This window comes from Hyperolius riggenbachi, chromosome 8 (genome assembly GCF_040937935.1).
Source record: "Hyperolius riggenbachi isolate aHypRig1 chromosome 8, aHypRig1.pri, whole genome shotgun sequence".
NCBI classification, from domain to species: domain Eukaryota; kingdom Metazoa; phylum Chordata; class Amphibia; order Anura; family Hyperoliidae; genus Hyperolius; species Hyperolius riggenbachi.
The window spans coordinates 138969334-138991918 of NC_090653.1; the positions used below are offsets into that span (position 1 = coordinate 138969334).

At 41.7% G+C, this 22585-nt stretch overlaps 1 long non-coding RNA gene across 1 annotated transcript; it reads right to left on the reverse strand.

Moving 5' to 3' along the window:
• Positions 1–709: 709 nt before the first annotated feature.
• On the reverse strand, positions 710–16765 carry LOC137528332 (uncharacterized). The gene is made up of 3 exons (XR_011023365.1): positions 16695–16765; positions 10248–10320; positions 710–1118 (listed from the first exon to the last, which is right to left on the reverse strand). It is a non-coding gene; the product is annotated as an uncharacterized lncRNA (long non-coding RNA).
• Positions 16766–22585: the final 5820 nt, after the last annotated feature.

Below are 22585 nucleotides of genomic sequence, written 5' to 3' on the forward strand. Positions count from 1 at the left end.
TTACAGTTATCCTTTAAAGCCAATGGTTAGCAGTTTAAAAATAAAAAAGTCAGATACTCACCTATGGAGAGGGAAGGCCCGGTCCTAATGAGCCTTCCCTCTCCTCTCCCGGTGCCCTCGGTGCTGCACTGGCTCCCCCGTTCGCGTCCACCGCCACAGGGACTTCGGAGGTCTTCGGGAGCACTCGGGCTTCCGAAGACGGGCCGCTCCATACTACGCACGCGCGAAAGCGTCATAGAGGGCGCTCGCGCATGCGTAGTATGGAGCGGCCAGTCTTCGGGAGCCCGAGTGCTCCCGAAGGCTTCCGAAAACTCCCTTCGGCTGCGGAAGTGGCAGTATTTGACCCAACTGGTCGAATACTGCTACGGGGGATCCTGCGCGGGACTGGGCACCTGGGAGAGGAGAGGGAAGGCTCATTAGGACCGAGCCTTCCCTCTCCTTAGGTGAGTATCTGACTTTTTGATTTTTAAACTGGTAAACATTCACTTTAAGGAACTAAAATATCCTTCCTAAAAAGCCCTGCATTTTGTAGCTCTTCATAAATATTTAAATTCTAACGTTTATGAACCTTATTCGGCATGTGTATTTTTAGAATCCCCAGTTTAACTTTAGTTTAACCTTGAATATCAAGGACTAACCATGCATGTCTAGAAAAGAGTTAAAGTTTCTACCATAAAATCTTTCTTACTTATTTAGTTTAATTGCAAAGGACACATTCACATTTCAAATTGTGAAGTTTTAAATACAGAGAAGCGAATTTACCCCCAGCTGGGAAAACATGGCTTAGCAGGAGTTTTACATCCGGCCTCATTGATCCGCAGATTATCTCACATTGGAGACTGAACTCTCCTCGGGAGCTGCAGGGAGGGGAAGCTAATGTGAGAAACTGTGCAGATTTTCTTCCTTTGACTCTAGGGTTATGCAGATCAAATCCAGCAAGGCGGAGGCAAGGGAGATGTTTTTCTTCTTTTTGTTTCCTGGCTCCACTTGTGTCTTCCTGTCAATATTCAGAATCTATAATATGTTGTAGGGATGTAGCCTAGTAGTGCTGATCTAGCATTAGCATTTATTTTCTGTGCTTTCCGAGCTCATTAAACAAAATAATCTCTAATTATTGTCTTGTAAAAGGAAAGAAAAGAAGGAAAAGATAAATCAAGACTTTTACAAGGCTGCCTAGTTATAATAAAATACTATATGTCATATACATCAATATATACAGTATTCCTAACATTTTTAAATTATAACAGTGTATTTTTATATACATGCATCCCTAACATGCATGTTATCAAATGGTATGGCTTAAAGTGGTTCTATCACTTACATTCCAAGTTTGCATGCATAAATAGCTCACATATTAAAATCCATCAATAATATGTATAAAAAATATGTTTTGTAAGAATCAGCCCTGGAGAGTCTATCAAGAGACGCTGCCTAGGCTCTGTCTCATAGGAGCATTGTGAGATGCTTTTGGGAAGAAGGGCATACCCAAATCTCAAATGTAGAAAAAAAAAAAAGTTGTCTTGATGATTGATTCATAGTGGTCACAGGGTCAAGAGGCAATGATTTTGGCTCCTAATCAGTTCATACAACTCAACTGTCTTTGGACAGCTGAGTTGACAGTATATCCATTTCTAGGGGTGGGCAGGGCTTTGCCGAGACACATCAGCGGGGAAGTGTACATGCAGAGAGCACAGGGGGGTGGTAGTCAACTCACCTTGCCGGGATCTACATGTGCCACATGTCCTTCCTGGTCCTAAGCATGCCATATCATGGTAAAAATGCCTCCTGTGATGCAATTATAAGGGGCACTGGTTCTATGAGTCTGGGCGCTTAGGACGAGGGAGGACGTGCAGCGATTGTGGAGGTGTGTTGAGTACCGCTTCTGGATGTGCTGCAAACACCCCCCCCCCCCCCCCCCTTCCTGGGCCCTGACTACCTAAAGGGGGATCTCTGACTACCTAAAGGGGGGAACGAGGGCTCTCTGGCTACCTACAGGGGAGCTTCTCTGACTAGCTAAACAGTGGCTTTCCGACTAGCTAAACAGTGGGGCTGTCTGGCTACCTAAACAAGGGGCTCTATGGCTGACTATAAAGGATCTCTATGGCTACCTATGCTGGGTGGCATGTTCTACTGGGGAACTGAATCTGGTTTCTAATACTGGCTGCTCTCTTGGCTACCTATATTAGAGGCTGCATCCAACTACCTAATATTGGAGGCTCCTGTAGCTACTTATTATTTTTTATTTATTGCATTTATATATCACCTACATATTACACAGTGTTGTAAGCTGGGGTGGCAGCATCTGGCTAATTTATGCTGGAAGCTCTTCTGGCTACCTATACAGCGTGGGATGGGGGTACCTTTGGCTAACTAATACTGGAGTCCACCTCTGGCTATTTATATTGGGAGCCTCTTAATCCTGGGGAGCTTCTCTGGCTACGAATCACAACAGTGTGCCTGTCCAGTGTGCAAATCTATGGAGGGGGTGCAATTTCTACACCCTCACCGTGGGAGCTCTATAGCCTAGAAACTGCACAGGTTAGCAGTGTGTATGCAAGCATTTGTGGCAAGTGAACGTGAAGCTGCATAAACATAAACACAGCATAGCTTTAACTATGCATGATCCTGGAATGGTTACAAGTATAAAGTGTTTACTGTTACTTTCTACTAACATTTACATAATTTAATTGTGCAAAAAACATTGGTAACATTTACATGATGTGCACACAGTGGATGTAAAGTTTACTGGCGCTTATGCAAACTGCATAGTAAACATTGCACAAATAGGGCAACTCACATTATATACACTACATGTGCATGGCTTGCAAAATGTGATACTATTGACTGTAGATTGTATTTGTATGAGGCTTACTGGCCCCAATACTGATTGAGGAGGTTTGTTTTGTTCTTTTTTATACCTATACCTGCCACCGCACACACTTGTGTAAAAGTTAATAACTACTGTTATAGCAAATAGCAGCTATCATTCAATAAAATGTTGAAAAAAAAAGTGATAAGGTCACACTAAAATAAAAAGTTAAGTTTTAACCCCTGTCTAGCCTATTAACCCCATGTTAAAGCGGACGCAAACCAAATTTTTTTTTATATCAAAATATTTAGTTGCACCACTCTGACACATACAAAGATAAATAAACACTTCTTCAAGCCTATGAGCATTTCAGTGCATGCTTTTCACCCTTCTCTTTTCATAACTAGGGTTATACTGGGGGCAGCCATTAGCAATTCCTCCTTTGTCAGACACCATCTGCTCCACCAGTTTGCCGGATTCTGTCCTGGCAATATGAAAGGAAGGGAGGGGTTCCTCCAATAAATGTAAAATATTTTATATTTGTCATCATGCAGCTGAAAAAAGGTTGCTAGTTATTATTATAATTCAGAAAATAGATTTTATTTCTGAAATCTTGTATTTTTAATTTGGGTCCACTTTAACCCCTGTAATACCTATACCTGTCTCTACACCTTTAATGACTGTTGCCTGTAGCTATCAGATATGATTGCTAGGCCAAAAGTTTGGGGCCCCAATGCTCCATATATGCATTGCTCTGCTGTGCCTAGTGATGCATCTGTACAGCACTGAGCCCTCTGAACTGTCGCCCTGGTGAACACATCCAATTACTACAGACGCACGGGCTTGGGATAGCGGTCTGCCACATGCCCAGCTAGTAATAAAATGTGGCAAATGCGGTATAATTTTAACTGGGAAGGGCCAAATAAGATATTTTTGTTTTTTATAACTGTGGGACTTGTGAAAATTAGGAAGGGTAAATATAGGAAAAAAGTGTTTATTTTTGGCAGCTATGCTTGATGACTCCACATAAAATAAAATAGTTTTTGGAAAAAAAAAATACCCAGAGAAAGCCTAGGTCGTTCAGGAAAAAAACAACAATATACAGTATGTATAACTTAGATAGTATACGTAAGTAATAAAAACAGTTACTGCTAAAGTGTCAAAAATGTCAGGAACTTTAAGGGGTAAAAAACTTGAAATGCAACCTAGTTAAAAAGAAAAAAAAAAACGAAATTGTGTTTATAGTCCATTGCCTGCTTGTCTTCAGAGAACCAGTTCCAACCACTAGGATCATAGAATAACTTTATTCTGCGAAAAATGTATTCTTGTACCTGTTAATAATAGTTTAAAAGTATGCAAAGGGCTCCTGAGCTTAGAAGGATTAAGCATTTAAAACAAAATATTTCAACCATGGCAGTAATAATAATACTGTGCATTGAGTGGATTGACTCCCTAAGTGTAAAACTGTCTACAGTTCTACTTAGAAAGCAGCTGTGATTAAGTGAGAAAATGTTGATTAACTGGACCTTGACAAGGATTATTTGACTGAGTCAAGCTGAGGTTTCTAGAGGAATCACCTCCATCTGAAGATGGAACCACAGTTTGACATGCATGGGACTTTGGGATTTCTTCACTGTGGCTCTAAACAAATTAATTAAATTGGTAAAAACAAAGACTGTTCAGAATACAAAGCAACTAAGAATTGCATGATCGGCTTCCTGAGGATAAGGTTACTGATTCAGAGCGGTTTCTCATAGCATGGAGGACACAGGAACACAGCAAGAAACTGATATATATAAGAATAATTTACAGGGATTGCCATTTTAGTCCATAAATCAAACAAGTTTGATTTAGTGAGGCAAAAGTCCAGTCAGGATATGTTAGTGTTATCTTCCTAGCTAAAATCAGTATATTCCTTTGTTCCATTTTGGCTTTTTTTTTTTTAACAGAAGAATTTTTGTTGATTTTCCTCCATGTAAGTACAACAGTGGGAGAGCCCTCCACTACACAATAAAATACAACCCAACCCCCCCCCCTCCTCCCCCCCCCATTTCCTACCCAAGAATTGCATTAAGAGGAAAGAAATCATGCACTTATCTGGATCAGATACATAATCAGAATGTGAGAAGCACAGTATTCCAACAATTGAAACCAAACTTTGTAAATTATTTGTGGGCAATGTCGGTTTATGCAGGTCAGCTTATACCACAGCATAGCCTTATTGCCCCTTTTAACCCTTAAGACCTTAAGAACAATTTATGGAACAGTTTCTTCCGAGCATAAAATATACAGTGGGTTGCAACAGTATTCGGCCCCCTTGAAGTTTTCCACATTTTGTCACATTACTGCCACAAACATGCATACATTTTATTGGAATTCCACATGAAAGACCAATACAAAGTGGTGTACACGTGAGAAGTGGTCTGAACATCATACATCATTCCAAACATTTTTTACAAATAAATACTGCAAAGTGGGTTGTGTGTAATTATTTGGCCCCCTGAGTCAATACTTTGTAGAACCACCTTTTGCTGCAATTACAGCTGCCAGTCTTTTAGGGTATGTCTCTACCAGCTTTGCACATCTAGAGACTGAAATCCTTGCCCATTCTTCTTTGCAAAACAGCTCCAGCTCAGTCAGATTAGATGGACAGCATTTGTGAACAGCAGTTTTCAGAACTTGCCACAGATTCTCGATTGGATTTAGATCTGGACTTTGACTGGGCCATTCTAACACACAGATATGTTTTTTTAAACCATACCATTGTTGCCGTGGCTTTATGTTTAGGGTCATTGTCCTGCTGGAAGGTGAACCTCCACCCCAGTGTGTGTGCGTGGGGGGGGGGGGGGTTAGCGAGGTGTGTACAGCATGTGTGTGTGTGTGTATGTACAGAGTGTGTGTGTGTCTGGTGTTGTGTGTGGGAGTGTTTTTGTGTGTGTGTGTGTGTGTGTGTGTGTGTAGGAGCAGTTGTGAAGCAGGGCCAGGGTTGCTCTATGTCAACATAGGATACTAAAGCCACTGTACACTTTAATGGTGCCACAGCAGCAAAGGAATGTGTGCATCAAACACCAAGTTAAAAGCTGCTATATCTGGCTTTGCAAATTTGGCCTAATTGGCTTAATCGCGAGGCAATGCTCATGCAAATTTGCACATGCGCAAGCCCTGTGGCAAGCCTCTTTGACCTCATCCCTGTGGTTGGGGACACTCTCCACATGTCTTTGCAAGCCTCGTATATACACATGTGCAGAATTTTCGGTCCATAGAAGCATAGTCAGGGAGGCGTGCCATCAGGCCTGCGCACGCTCAGTAGTGTGCGACACACACATGTGTGTAGCCAGCATTTTAGCTGGACACTTGGGCTCTGGTATCTTTTGAAGTGTACCTGTGATAGATTTATAGATAGATGTATAGATTTATACTTACCTGGGCTTCCTCCAGCCCCTAGCAGTCTGTCTGCTTGATCACTGTCCTCCTGGGCCACTTTGCATTCCAGCAGTAAATTACCAAACTAGCCCAGTCACACTCCACTGCTCATGCATGGTCCCAGCTGTGAATGTCCCCCGATTGCGCTCCCACTGCCAGGAGCAATCTGCACATGCACAGTTTGCTAAGCCTGTAATTGCGTTTGTACAGGGTGATCGTGGGTGCACGTGTATCCAGGACTGCGCAAGCACAATGGAGTGCAACTGGGCTGGATCATAGACTCCACTGCAGAAGGATGGCAATCAAGCACACGGACTACATGGGGCTGGAGGAAGCCTCAGGTAAGTATAAATCTATACACTTATTTTATCTAATCTTTTTTTGGGGGGGAAGGGGGGTTGGAGGGAAGGGGGTGGCATCCAAAGTTTTGCAGGGGGGGGGCAGTGATTTCTAGTTATGCCTCTGATAAAAAGTAATGCGAATGGAACTGAAACATACAAAACCAGGTTTTGTAGCAAAAGATTACAGTCAAGTAAAGGGAATTGACTACACAAACTTTTTCTCCAACTGCAAATTTTACATCCTTAGGGCCTGTTTCCACTACACGCAGATTGCATGCAGAAAAACTGACTCCAATGAATGCCTATGGGAAAATCTGCATCAGAAAAATCGCGTTTAGTGGAAACAGGCCCATAGGCATTCATTTTTCTGCAACCATTCTGCATCCAATCTGTGTGTAGTGGAAACAGACCCTTACACATCTTGATGCAAATGGCAGCACAATATGATTTGATCTTTATCAAATGGATGTGAAAGAGTGTGAGAGAAAAATGTGAGAAAAAAAAATGACACAAATGAAAAGCTAGTTCTCAACCTAAAGAAGTTACAGAGGCGCCAAAAGAATAAAAAAATACCACTTAAAATTCAATAAAATATGTGGGTGGCAAGGGTGGACTCACACACCCCACAAAAATCACAAGTGACAATTTGCATAATCACAAAAATTGTAAATTTAATGAATACTGCCAATAAAAACAATTTGCAACGCGTTTCGCGGGTCCCAAGCCCGCTTCTTCAGGCAAGAAAAAATGTATGAACAGGCAGGAGCAACTGTAATACAAACAAAATACAAAACTCATATGTAAAAAATATATATATGCAAAAAAAAAAGCCAGTCCTATAATCCGCATGAATCAGTTTCAAATTAGCCATCAGTAGTAGATATGTATACATTTATATATTTAATTTTAATTATCTATGGGTGTCTAGGTACCTCATATCATATTTACATATAGCGCATATATAAATACAAACACAAATAAATAAGGGTATAGACAGGGACATACACGAATATAAACACTAATTACTTTGCATAAAAAAGGGGGATGGGTCAAAGATTCTCACTGAATTGTTGGCTCTATATGTAGTGTATATGTGAGACTGTAAGTGTATCCTCTACCTATAGAGGATGCAAATTATGTGAAAATTTATTAAAAAAAAATATATGTACATAAAGGATATATATGTAAAAGAAAAATGCAGACCTTATAAACACTGTCTATATATTATCAGCCTTTGGAAAAAAGTGCATGTAGCCCCAATGTATTGCGGGTAGATGGGGAGGGTGAGGAGTATTAACATTATTGGATTCTGGGAAGGAGAGGCGCATGCAGCGCGGATGGGATGCGGGTGGGATGTGGGAAGGTTACAGAGGAGGGGAGGGAGGGAGGGGAACAAAGGGAAGAAGAGGACGGGAAATCTTAGGAACTTACCAGTGTCCTTGTGTAGACGAGTGTGGCGCCTTTGCTATGGGTTAGCGCCACACTCGTATCTAAATGTGCTCTGTGGGTGACGTAGGGAAGGTGCGGCTAATTGGCCGGTGACCACGTAATGCGCACTCCGCTCATTGGATCCTAATTAGAGCGGAAGTGTGCCAGCTGAGGGCAAGACGGCTTGGTCGCCATCTTTATTAGGGGCACATCTACCCTAATGTACATGTACTGTGCACTCCCGATCATGCGACCGGAAGTGCGTCAACTGTGGGCAGAAGGCTCTGACGCCATCTATCTAGTGGGCATACTTCTGTAGATAGCAATCCGCTCAATGGTGCATATACCGAGCGGAGGTGCGTGAACTGGGGTCATGAATTGCGTGGGCTGAGGTCAGGAGGACTCAGCCGCCATCTTATCTGGGGGTATGCGGCTCCTATGTAGGAACTGACGGTTAAGGGCAGGTTGAACTGTGTGTCCCATATCATGGGCAAGTGTATGATAGATATGCGACACAGACATAAATTATGCATTATTATATATGTGTTCTGTATATAAAGCCATATCTAGAGCCTGTTAATTAACCATTAAACCTGGAGTGAAATTAATTAGATAAAAAGAATTACAAGGGAAATACATCATCTAGAGTTATAGTTATACATCATATGTCCCGGGAGACAACCTATTCCAAACAACAAATTTGGGCAAGCACCATCCACTCAACCCTGTATATGGGTAAATAACTCAGAGTGTGCAGAAAGGAACTGAAGATGAGTACACTTAGCAAAGGAAAAGAGGTTCCCTAAAGACTGCACCACTCAAACAGTATTAAAATAGGTCAATCTTTATTCAGTACAAAAAAGGGGATAGAAATGTATAAAAACACTAAAACCAAGGTACAAAGGGGCACATAATGATCACAATATTGTAGTAAATAGTCAATAAATAAGCCAAACTGCCTGTATATATAAACTCCTAATCTCTAGTCACACAGTATATGCATCATGAATGATAAACAAATCCCCAGATATAAGGTCAGCCTCAAGTGTAAACATCAATCACAGTGTACATAAGAAAAACATGTGTAGTGTAATGAAAGGATCATTCCAAAAAGCGACCATCCGCAGATGTGGAAATGAAAATTGGAGTATGAATTAAAGTGCAATATTTAGCCTCAGAACGAGGAGCAAAGTGCAGTGTGAGCTAAGAGAAGAGACTGCAGACTTACCAGGGGTAAGGAGGAACAGGCAAGGAGGGAGTGTGCCCCGAGAACGCCGTCGCGATTCGCCGCCTTCAATGCGCGGCTTCGTCTGGGCATAGGACCTGTGTAAAAGTCCGGCAATTTATTTGTCCAAAGACCTGTGTGGTCGGAGACAGAAGAAGCCCTATACTTGAGTATTGTGTGCGCGGCCGCGCACCACGAAGAACCGGAAGCCGCGTCAATAGACGCCGCCCCGCTTCCTCTGTCTAGTCTCAGGAATTATGGGAAATGTAGTGGCGGAGGAATGAAGAAGTACTGCGGAAAAGATTATGAAAAATATATGTATAAGGGGTAGAGAGTAGAACGGGACGAGATACCCCATGGAGAAAAGGATATATTTCGCATAAACATTTGGCCCTGACGGATCATCTCATATAGATACTAATACAATGGTTGATTCATTCAAAACATTGTAGTAAAGCAACTTATTTAACCAAATACTGCCATCAAGTGGCCAAACTAGATATTGATGAAATTATGTTATACTTGTACAAAAAATGTCATAGAATAAATATAAATAGGATCAGAGACTGATTAGGAAGCTTCAAGAAGTCAACAGGTGCGGAACGCTCCATAGATTGTTCTAGTGTAGAATCCGGTTTCTGTCCAAAAAAACCCCAGAATACCTGGAAATATATGTAAACAAAACATCTTAGAAAGTGCTTTAATGCAGCAACATCTCCATATGGAGCCAATCTGAACACTTCACCAGGCAATACCACCAGCGTGCAAAAACCAAGTATATTTAGAGGTGTCACACAGGTAAATATTATCATAAGGACAGATATAGGTATAGGACTGGAATTACTCACAGATTCCAGTAAAAGCATGCGCTCTATTGTTGAACAAAGGTATGAAAAGCCAATAAGTGGAACAAACCATGCATAAGACAAGGAACAAGGGATCCACTCACCAAGGATCCCCTAGATCCACTAAATTGTCAATGTAAAAAACCCAAAAAGGAAAAATCTTCGTTAAGACCTACCGGGGATTTGGAACCCAAATCAAAGATCCACCTTGTCTCATGTCTTAAGAGCGATGTGACTATGTTACCGCCCCTGGAAGACAAAGAGAGATGTTTTAAACCACATACTGTCCAACCTGTGCTGAGTCCCCCATGTGCTTTTAATGCATGTTCCGCTACCGGGGTAAGAGGTTTACCCTCTATAAAGTCCCTCTCCGCCAAACGAATGGTTGAGAGGTGCTTTTGAATCCGTGTTTTTAGTTTGTTTTTGGTCTGTCCCACGTAATACAAATTGCATGGGCATCTTAACAGATAAACAACGGCTGAGTATAATACATGTACAAACACATATACACACACACGCACACACACACACACATATATACATGTATAAACATACACACACGTACACACACCCCCATGCTGTAGATCACAACACCCCCTATTTCTTCCCCATATTGCGAATTACCTTGTCTTGGGTTTTTAACAAGACACCTATGACGAGTTGGCTATCTCACAAGAGTCGCTCTCTTTTATCAATCCCAGTTAACAGACGCAAGCATGGGTGTGTGTGTGCGTGTGTGTATGTTTATACATGTATGTGTGTGTGTGTGTGTGTGTGTGTGTGTGTGTGTGTGCGTGTGTGTGTGTATATGTGTTTGTACATGTATTATACTCCCATTCCCACCAAGGGGTTATCACCGTGATATGAACAATATGGATGTTAAATACATCCGATTGAGAATCCACGGCTAAGAGCTGTAGGCATTCTATCCCACGGCCTGACCACAATGACCCTAGTCCACCTGACATCGTCCCTTCCCAACTGACTACCAGATGGAGCAATTGGTAGCCCTATGATAGCATGCATGGGACTTGATCTGTACATCCATGTACATATGGTGTATTGTGGTGTGTGTACATAAAATTTACATGTATCGCTTGGGGAATTTAACTTTTAATGTTTTTTTTTTGTTTTTTTTATTATTATTATTATTATTTTTTATTATTATTATTTTTTTATATTTTTTTTATTTTTATTTAATTTATTAATAATTGTTTTATATTCTTTTTATATTATCTGTTTACCAATTTTACTTATGATGTTTTATTATTAATTATTATAGGGATATCGTTCCTTCCCCGATTGCAGGTAGGATACATGCTACAAGTCTTAACCTCCCTGGCGGTTTATTTATTTTGCCAGGGAGGCTGCAATGGGTTTTTTTTTTAATTAAAAAAAAAATATTTAATGCAGCCAACTAAAAGTTGGCTGCATGAAAGCCCACTAGAGGGCGCTCCTGAAGCGTACTTTCGATCGCCTCCGGCAATCGAAAGTAACAAGATAGGCCGCAATGAGCGGCCTATCTTGTTTCGCTTTCCTCGTCGCCATGGCGACGAGCGGAGTGACGTCATGGACGTCAGTCGACGTCCTGACGTCAGAGCTGCCCGATCCAGCCCCTAGCGCCGGCCGGAACTGTTTGTTCCGGCTGCGCTGGGCTCGGGCGGCTGGGGGGACCCTCTTTCGCCGCTGCACGCGGCGGATCGCCGCGGAGCGGCGGCGATCGGGCAGCACACGCGGCTGGCAAAGTGCCAGCTGCGTGTGCTGCTTTTTTCAGAATCAAAATCGGCCCAGCAGGGCCTGAGCGGCGACCTCCGGCGGCATACCCCGAGCTCAGCTCGGGATTACCGCCAAGGAGGTTAATGATGTATAGGTTGTCTCCCGGGACATATGATGTATAACTATAACTCTAGATGATGTATTTCCCTTGTAATTCTTTTTATCTAATTAATTTCACTCCAGGTTTAATGGTTAATTAACAGGCTCTAGATATGGCTTTATATACAGAACACATATATAATAATGCATAATTTATGTCTGTGTCGCATATCTATCATACACTTGCCCATGATATGGGACACACAGTTCAACCTGCCCTTAACCGTCAGTTCCTACATAGGAGCCGCATACCCCCAGATAAGATGGCGGCTGAGTCCTCCTGACCTCAGCCCACGCAATTCATGACCCCAGTTCACGCACCTCCGCTCGGTATATGCACCATTGAGCGGATTGCTATCTACAGAAGTATGCCCACTAGATAGATGGCGTCAGAGCCTTCTGCCCACAGTTGACGCACTTCCGGTCGCATGATCGGGAGTGCACAGTACATGTACATTAGGGTAGATGTGCCCCTAATAAAGATGGCGACCAAGCCGTCTTGCCCTCAGCTGGCGCACTTCCGCTCTAATTAGGATCCAATGAGCGGAGTGCGCATTACGTGGTCACCGGCCAATTAGCCGCACCTTCCCTACGTCACCCACAGAGCACATTTAGATACGAGTGTGGCGCTAACCCATAGCAAAGGCGCCACACTCGTCTACACAAGGACACTGGTAAGTTCCTAAGATTTCCCGTCCTCTTCTTCCCTTTGTTCCCCTCCCTCCCTCCCCTCCTCTGTAACCTTCCCACATCCCACCCGCATCCCATCCGCGCTGCATGCGCCTCTCCTTCCCAGAATCCAATAATGTTAATACTCCTCACCCTCCCCATCTACCCGCAATACATTGGGGCTACATGCACTTTTTTCCAAAGGCTGATAATATATAGACAGTGTTTATAAGGTCTGCATTTTTCTTTTACATATATATCCTTTATGTACATATATATTTTTTTTATAAATTTTCACATAATTTGCATCCTCTATAGGTAGAGGATACACTTACAGTCTCACATATACACTACATATAGAGCCAACAATTCAGTGAGAATCTTTGACCCATCCCCCTTTTTTATGCAAAGTAATTAGTGTTTATATTCGTGTATGTCCCTGTCTATACCCTTATTTATTTGTGTTTGTATTTATATATGCGCTATATGTAAATATGATATGAGGTACCTAGACACCCATAGATAATTAAAATTAAATATATAAATGTATACATATCTACTACTGATGGCTAATTTGAAACTGATTCATGCGGATTATAGGACTGGCTTTTTTTTTTGCATATATATATTTTTTACATATGAGTTTTGTATTTTGTTTGTATTACAGTTGCTCCTCCCTATTCATACATTTTTCTTGCCTGAGGAAGCGGGCTTGGGACCCGCGAAACGCGTTGCAAATTGTTTTTATTGGCAGTATTCATTAAATTTACAATTTAATGCAAATTGTCACTTGTGATTTTTGTGGGGTGTGTGAGTCCACCCTTGCCACCCACATATTTTATTGAATTTTAAGTGGTATTTTTTTATTCTTTTGGCGCTTCTGTAATTTATATCACTATTTGATCCACCTGGTGGATGGGTGTTCATACCCTTTATTCTTCTACGGAGAGCGACTCTTTTAACCTGAGTGAGGACAGGTCTAATCTCCTCGTCTGTGATTGAAGTGGTTACCCTGTATCGGCAACCCAGACTTGTGAGTATATTTCCAATCGTCCTTTCTATCATTGTATGCGATTTTTACAACAGTAACACACCATTGGGGGCTCTCGATTGTCTTTTTTCTTGTTGTTCCATATCTCAACCTAAAGAAGTCATTGTATGATCTCAAGCAATTAAGAAGAAACTGAAATTACATAACTATCTATGCTCAAATGCATAACAAATGTATATAAGTTATATGTTGTAACATATGATCACTGGCAAACTTGTACTGACTACTGATATACATGAAACGTATTATCAATTTTGAATTGTGCTACAAAAATTGCAAGGATAACCTAAACTAAAGGCATATAGTGATGCCAGCTGGGCTTCAGACCCGAATGACAGAAAAAGTACAACAGAACCTTGTTTCAGTCTGACTGAAAATGGCCCCCTGATTTCTTAGAAGTCAAAAAAAACAACAACAAACGATTGTGCTATCTTCCTGTGAAGCTGAATATATAATGTGTATAATAAAACAGGTGTGGGAGGGAGTGCCTAGAATTTTTTTCTTTTTTTTTGAAAGGGGAGGGGGGGGGGGAGAGGCAATACACATTTTGCTATGAGGACCCATTATTCCTAGCTATGCCCCTGGTTGCCTTTTCCCCAAATTGGCCTTAGATCATGATGGACATATGACTGTGGTAGGGTTTAGACTAGAAACCCCTCTGAGGGGCAGTTGTTGAGAAGATGTTATGCTCTGTAAAACACTGTAGAGAAGAAGATATGTGAGTTATATAAATACTTCTAAAAAAAAAGAAATACCCTGGAGGTCAGTGTCACCCTCATTTTGTTCTTTTTTTCTTCATTTCACACTATACTAATGATTGCAAACACTTAATCGCTATCGCCGGAACCTTGAATTATCCTTACGCGCCCCACGCAGTATAACATTACTGGTATAGTGGTGCTTGATGCTGAATGCCGTGTACCAAAACCACCCAGTTCGCGTTAACTCACAGCTTATGCTATGATGACTGAGCCCGACACACCATGGAACCAATCCGCCAATGTGAATAGGCCTGTCATGGGACTATTGCAGCACATTGCTGTAGGATTATAACTCACGTTATATGCACCACCTTGTGCACAGTGGGAACACACCCTTGTAATTACAGTATTTTCATGCAGCAATGGATATAAAATGGTTGCAATGTTCAGAAGATACAAACAGTTTTTTTTTCTACTAGTACCTTACAGTTACAAATCAGATTTCATGTAGAAATCAATATATAAGGATCATATATATTGTTTTTTGCAATAATGATTACTTTACAGAATATTTCAGATGGCATGCTCTTGTGTAATATGATAAGTGCTCTCCACAAAGTGCTGTGGGATAGTTTGGCACTTCATAAATAAAGAAACTTATAGACAATGATAGTTATGCCTATATATAACAAGGTCAGATAGTTATTTTGAACATTTTCCTCTTCCCCTCTGACCTTTATTGAGGCGTCATTCATCAGCACATTGTAGAATGTCTTTTGAGAGCTGAGCTTCATTGTTGAGAGAACCACTTATGTGACCTTGGATTTATCAGTGGATACAGGTATTATAAAGCTGGTATTTTAGAAGCTGATTACGATTATCTGCTTTTCAGAAGAGTTTTACAACCTTTCATTTAGTTTGGTTACAATTTGCCATGGAAATTATTATAAAAACTCAAGGACTAACACTGAATTTTAAATAATCAGCATATTGAACAAATGACCATGAACCCATTAGATAACAGGTCTGTGGAAATATTAAGTTGGAAGTTTAATTTGTTTTAAAGAACATTTTGCAAAAGTACAGTAATCATTGTGACCCCCTCCCCCACATGTCCGGCCTGGAGAATCCCTTTCCCCCGTAGTGGCCAGCTGTTACGCTCCTCCTCCCACCTCTTACGCTGCATCTGGTCTCTTCTTCCTCTCCAAAGCCCAGCACTCTATGCTGCCCCTTGAGGGTCTTGATGATGTGACATGCATTGGGAGCATCAGGATGTCAGCATTAGGTATTAGGTTAGATAAGAGTTTGGCTACTGCCTTGAGAAAGATATAACCCTTTCCAATCTTATTTCAGACTTTGGCCAGTATTGGCATTTTCTATTATAGGCCTAATGTTGGAAATAGTCCAACATAGGAAACATGGCTGCTGCTAGGGGCACTGATGCCAGATAAAATCTGGCACAGTATCAGCTCCTTTAGATCAAAGTGTTGGACTAAGTATGAAACTTTGATTACCACTGGCCCCATCCTACGCCACTGCACCATGTAATTTAAATATTGCTTGCTCCCCGTTTGAGCTGAGTGGTATCTCAATGAGATTCTCTTTTTGTTTTTCAGAATATACCAAGACATTTTTGGGAAGGAAATTATAGATAAGTCAGATGAATAAAGTATTTTTGGGAGGCAGGCAAAATAAATGCTTTTTATAAATATGTGCACGGTGGAGAACTATAAATTAGTGTCGTGGAAAAAGGCAGCCTTGACTGTAAGCATCCTCTTTTGGAAAAAAGGTGACGTGGAACTAGGAATGGTTTCCTTTTTTTTTTAAAAAGGAGAGGTTATATTCAAAATACTTTAGTGAAGCATAGATGTATCAAGCCTTCCCTGTTTTTCAGTTTCATTATAAAATATAAACAGAAAGACATCTGATGAAGAAGTAGAATTCAGACTAGTTGCCACTGAAATTAAGAAGGGCAACATGCATAAATATTCTAAAAAGCGTTCAAGCCTGCCTTTGAATGAGGTTAGCTTATAGGCAGGTTGGGCATGGACACACAGGATAAATGTAAGGGAAGAATGCAATCCAACTTGAATATCTGCCTTCCATAATCTGCACTTTCTAATAGGTTGCCAGCTGTAGCTTTAAGGATCCCTCTGTATTGTGGGTCCTTTCTATGCACAAAACCATTTAAAGTAAACCTGAAGCAAGCAAACTCACTTCAGGTTAGATACTTACCTATGTAGAGTATGTAGGTAGAAAAAAACAAAGTCTTGTAAAAGTAATACATTTTAATGGCTAACTGATAAAGTTAAATAATGCAAGCTTACTGGGATCTTGTCCCCTTCTTCAGGCATATTTCCAGATGTAAGGTGAAGTAAAACACTGATGCAGGTAAATAGTAAACACAAAGATGGCAGTTGTGCTGGTTACTGTTTAGCAGTTAGATGTCAGGTGATCAGCAGGCTGGAGCCTGTGAGCTCATGCAAGCAAACACGGTACAGAAACATTTTTACTACTACCTATGTAGATGAAAGACTCTGGTTACCATAGATTCTTCTTGGTCCTTGCCTCATGCCAATCGTTCCTCAGTTGTCCCCCATTGAATTTATGCACCCAGCTATATCTTTGCTACTCCTTGGCAGGCTTCAAAAGTGCCTGTATCCATTAGTTTCCAGAGAAACAACATTATTTCTGTTCAAATAATGCCATTTTTTCAGATCACTATATTTATATAAGTGCTATACTATTTGTATAAGGAATTGAAACTTATCTGTAATAGCTATTTACCTGTGGTGATTGACAGATAATAACAATGATCATTGCATTTATAAAGGGGACACATGATTACCTTTTTTTAGTAAACCGCCTCTTCCTCAGGTACTTTCACAAATAAGGTGGCATCCTGCTCACCCCCTCTCTCCCGGTTCCCTCTCCAGATGCTGCTTACTTTCTTGAAACAAGCAATGGCCGCCTCCTGCAGCAGGACAGGCTCACCGGGTTTCCATCGCTTGTCCTCCTTCTAGCAGACCTCAGATCTGCCTGACTCGCAGCGGCTCCCATAGCAGCATGTATACCAGAAAGAATTACTTCCGGTATACACGATGCTATGGGAGCCACAGTTGGTCACGCAGATCTGAAGTCTACAAGTATGGCCAGACTTTGACCTGAGAGACTGGAGCGGTCGCTCAGGGCGCCAACATCCAGGGGGAATCAAGAAAAGATGTAAAATCAGACTCTGCTTCAATATCACAATAAAGCTTTATTCAAAAACAATACCAAACACTGAACATCACTATTGTGTTATATTAACCACTTTACCCCCACGCGTACGGATTTCTCCGCCCCTTTTTTCCCTCCTAAAAAACCAGGGACGGAGAAATCCGTACCTTCCGCGCTACCGCCGCTGTCCGCGCACCCGCCGCTCGTGCGCGCGCACCCGCCGCTCGTGCACGCCGCCGCCCGCTCGCCCGGAGATCAATGAACGGGAAAATCCATTCCCGTTCGTTGATCTAAGCCCCCGCAATGATCTGCTGCTTCTTTCAGAAACAGCGAGATCATTGTGATTTGGCCAGCCTCCTACTGCTTCCTGTAAACTTCCTTCCGGACGCTTACAGGTCACATGTAAACAAACACTCTGTGACCATCTTGTGGCCAAATAGTAAACTACACCCTAAAAGCATTTTACATATACAAACATTACATTTACACAATAAATTAACTCATTACCTCCCACACTCCCCAATTTTTATTTTTTTTTGTAATTAAAAAAAAAAAATACAATAAAAAAAAAACATAAATAGTTACCTTAGGGACTGAACTTTTTAAATATTTATGTCAGGAGGGTACAACACTATTACTTTATAAACTATGGGCTTGTAATTAGGGATGGATGCAAAACTGAAAAAAATGCACCCTTATTTCCAAATAAAATATTGTCGCCAAACATTGTGATGGGGACATAATTTAAATGGTTTTATAACCGGGACAAATGGGTTAATACATTTCATGGGTTTTAATTACAGTAGCATGCTTTATTTAAAAACTATAATGGCCGAAAACTGAAAAATAATAATTTTTTCGCACATTTTTTCCTATTTCCCCATTAAAACACATTTAGAATAAAATAATTCTTGGCATAATGTCCCACCTAAAGAAAGCCTAATTGGTGGCGAAAAAAACAAGATATAGTTCATTTCATTGGGATAAGTAATAATAAAGTTATAGACTAATTAATGGAAGGAGCGCTGAAAGGTGAAAATTGCTCTGGTGGTCAGGGGGTAAAACCCCTCAGTGGTGAAGTGGTTAAAACCATAAAAAAACACAGCGGGATGTAAATAGCACAGCCGGCTGGGCTCACACATACAGTACTTCAATTACTCCAGACACACCTGGGATCCCTTCATCCAGCAGCTAATTCTACACTTTGGACTATGATAAAGGCTGGTATAGTAAGCTAGAGTTCCTCTATAGAAGCCACAGTTTCGCATCCACTGAATTCCAGTCTAAGATTAGGTGATATAGAATGCCACTATTGCACAGATGCACTCGTGCATGTGCACCTCTGCCAGTTCCAAACTGTAATGTAAATACAGGTAATCTCACCACTCTGCAGTATAGTTGTATGCCATTAGGGGCCCTGTGCTTATAGGTGCAGTATGGACATCTTTCACCCAGTTCACGATTCCACCATGGGGGGCGCACGTGATGTGCATTCAACTGGCCCTGGCCGCTGCGGGCTCAGGGGCCGTCTGTGGCTGCTGCGAGTGGTAGCTCCGCCTCCTGGTGCTGCTGGGGGATCTGCTTGTATATTATACACTATTTATCTGCCTAACTATATACATTAAAGACAAGACAAGACAAATGACATTTATATTGCGCTTTTCTCCTTGCGGACTCAAAGCGCCAGAGCAGAGCAGCAGCCACTAGGGCGCGCTCTATTGGCAGTAGCAGTGTAAGGGAGACTTGCCAAAGGTCTCCTACTGAATTAGTGCTGGCTTACTGAACAGGCAGAGCCGAGATTCGAACCCTGGTCTCCTGTGTCAGAGGCAGAACCCTTAACCATTACACCATCAGCGGGATCTGTATATATATATATATATATATATATATACATACATACACTAGAGGGGGGGAATCTACCTATATACACTAAAGGGGGGGGGGGAATCTGCCCATTTACATCAAAAGGGATCTACCTGCAGTGTCAGAGGCAGAACCCTTAACCATTACACCATCAGCGGGATCTGTATATATATATATATATATATATATATATATATATATATATATATATATATATATATATATGTACATATATATATATATATATATATATATATATATATATATATATATATATATATATATATATATATACATATATATATATATATATACATACATACACTAGAGGGGGGGAATCTACCTATATACACTAAAGGGGGGGGGGAATCTGCCCATTTACATCAAAAGGGATCTACCTGCAGTATATATACTAAAGGGGGAATCTGCCTACATACACTAAAGGGGTGTGTGGGGGGGTTGCGTATATACACTGATTAATTATACACTAAAGGGGGGGATCTGCCTCTATACACTAAAGGGGAGGGTCATCTGCCTATATACACTAAAAGGTGATCTGGGATATATACTAAAGGGGGGATCTGCCTATATACACTAAAAGGGGGAGGGGAATCTCCCTATATACACCAAAGGGGGGATCTGCCTATATACACTAAAGATGATCTTGCACACGGGCATGTGTGCATGCATGAAAAGCGTGAATTGGGGGGGAGGGGGGATCACCAAAATCTGGTCACGCTCAGGGCGCTGTGAAACCTAAGGCCAGCCCTGTCTACAAGCAGGACAGGCGAGGATGACCCGCATCCTCAAAAGATTACCTCAGGCAGCAAAAAGTCCAGAACCGGCCCTGATAACCAAGTGTACATGTATTGTAGTGAAGGCCATAGGGATCACTGGAGAATAGTTTTAGTCTTGGTTTCAAACAAACACCCTGCTCATCACTTTGCCACAGATTATCACTTCAAAATTAGCAGTACTTGACCAAAACACAAGTCAGAGGTCTGTGTACAGTTACTTTTTCATGTGAAAAGTATTTATCATTACTCCCTTCAAACAAACATCTGTATTAAAAATTCAAAAAAATTGTAGTAGAACTAAAAAGACAATAGCAAAAAAAAAGTAATTTGCTGCATTGTTTTTGCAATAAACCATTTAGGAGTATAGATGTGCTATAATAATATATATCTACAGTTGTAACGATCGGTGAAGCACAGAGAGGATCTGATTACCAGTGATCTGCAGAATCACTGGGAATACAGATGTATACCAGATTATACGTGATCTGCAGTATCACTGATAATCCGATATACTAGCTAACCTCTGTTCACCTGAGTAGAGTGTAGTGTTTGGTGTAACAGTAACACTTTGAGGACTAGGCCTCAGTGCAGCAAGGAGTACTGCACAGATTCCTTCCGCAGACCTGAGCTCTCCAAGATGGGAGGAGTCAGACTGACAGTAGGAAGGATAGTCTGAAAGTGACCCTCAGGAGGAAGGGTCGCTAACAGAGCGAGGAACCGCCTCTAACAGTAAGGTCAGTTCTCGAGGTCGGACAAGCCAGGTAGTACACACACTGACAGATAAAGTACAAGATCAGGAGGCAAAGGCGGAGTCAAAGTACAGGCAGGGTTCAGCAACGGGGTATCAGATATATCGGGGTACAAAACCAGGAGGCAGAAGCAGAGTCAAGGAACGAGCCGGGGTTCGGCAACAGAGTATCAGAAATATCGAAGTACAAGATCAGAGTTCAGGAGGATAGTCAAGGCAGGCAAAAGTCATAACAGATAATCACAATCAAACTAGTACTTTAGCTATCAACAGAATCTAGCTAAGTGTAGGATTACAGCTCCAACTGGTCCCGGCACACTTGCGGATCTGACTACGGATCTGGGTGCTCCCACATATGTGATCGCACGCCAGACAAAGAGCAAGTGAACAACCAGCAGTATATATACTCTAGGACCTTTCCAGGACCTCCCTAATTGCTGGTCCAATGAGAGCAGTGGAATTTGTCAGCTGACCCAGCTGGTCAGCCGACTCCCTTCTAACTGCTATTTAAACTCTGCCTCTGTGCTCGCGCGCGTGTAAGTCTGAATCTTGGTGGACTATCAGTCCCAGCCACACCAGTACTGTCATGCAATGTATCTAGTGCGGGGGCCGCCTCTGATGCGGATTCCGCCGTTACCAATGCGGATTCCGCCGTTACCAATGCGGATTCCGCCGCACTGCCTATGCGGCATGCGGCGTTTTTTCCGCGTTGTGACGCCATGCTGGACGCGGAAACGGCCGCCTCACCTCGAGAGACAGCGGCCTTTCCACGTTTCCTTACAACAGTATGTTGAGATTTGTAACTTTAGAATGGTTTTCATAATGCTTTAAGTTTATAGGGATGATCAGAAAAGGCGATTTCCAATTCCGCGGAAATTTAGAATTCTGTAACCATTACATTCCGGTGGAATTCCGCATTCCGGCGGTACAATTTCAGTAATCTCATTTGAAACCTTGTTTTTGAAACATTGTAGGCCATGGGACCTAGTGGCTGTTCCACCGGTCATTTTTTTTTCTTTTTTGGAGCAGCAGGAGTTGTCATAGGCCATGGGACCTAGAGGTGGTTACATGGCAGTCATTACAATTTTTGTTTGTAGCAGCTGGAGTTGTCGTAGGCCATGGGACCTAGAGGTGGTTCCACGGCAGTCATTACAATTTTTGTTTGTAGCAGCAGGAGTTGTCATAGGCCATGGGACCTAGAGGTGGTTCCACGGCAGTCATTACAATTTTTGTTTGGAGCAGCAGGAGTTGTCGTTGGCCATGGGACCTAGAGCAGCAGAAGTGGTCGTAGGCCATGGGACCTAGAGGTGGTTTCACAGCAGTCATTATATATATATTTTTTTTAAAGCAGCAGGAGTAGTCATTGGCAAAAAGCATAGGGTTAGTGATATTACGTCGGATTGCTGCAAAAACTGATTTTTTTTATGTTAAAATGCAAAAATATGCAAAAATACGCAATGGTAGTGATAGGCAGCAGAGTATGAGAGGGAGAGCCTTTGAGGCTTGAAAAGCAGCACATTGTAATTTATTCTAATCATCATCATGAATCAGTGAGAGGGGCCTTGTAATTATCCCTGATTCATGACTCATT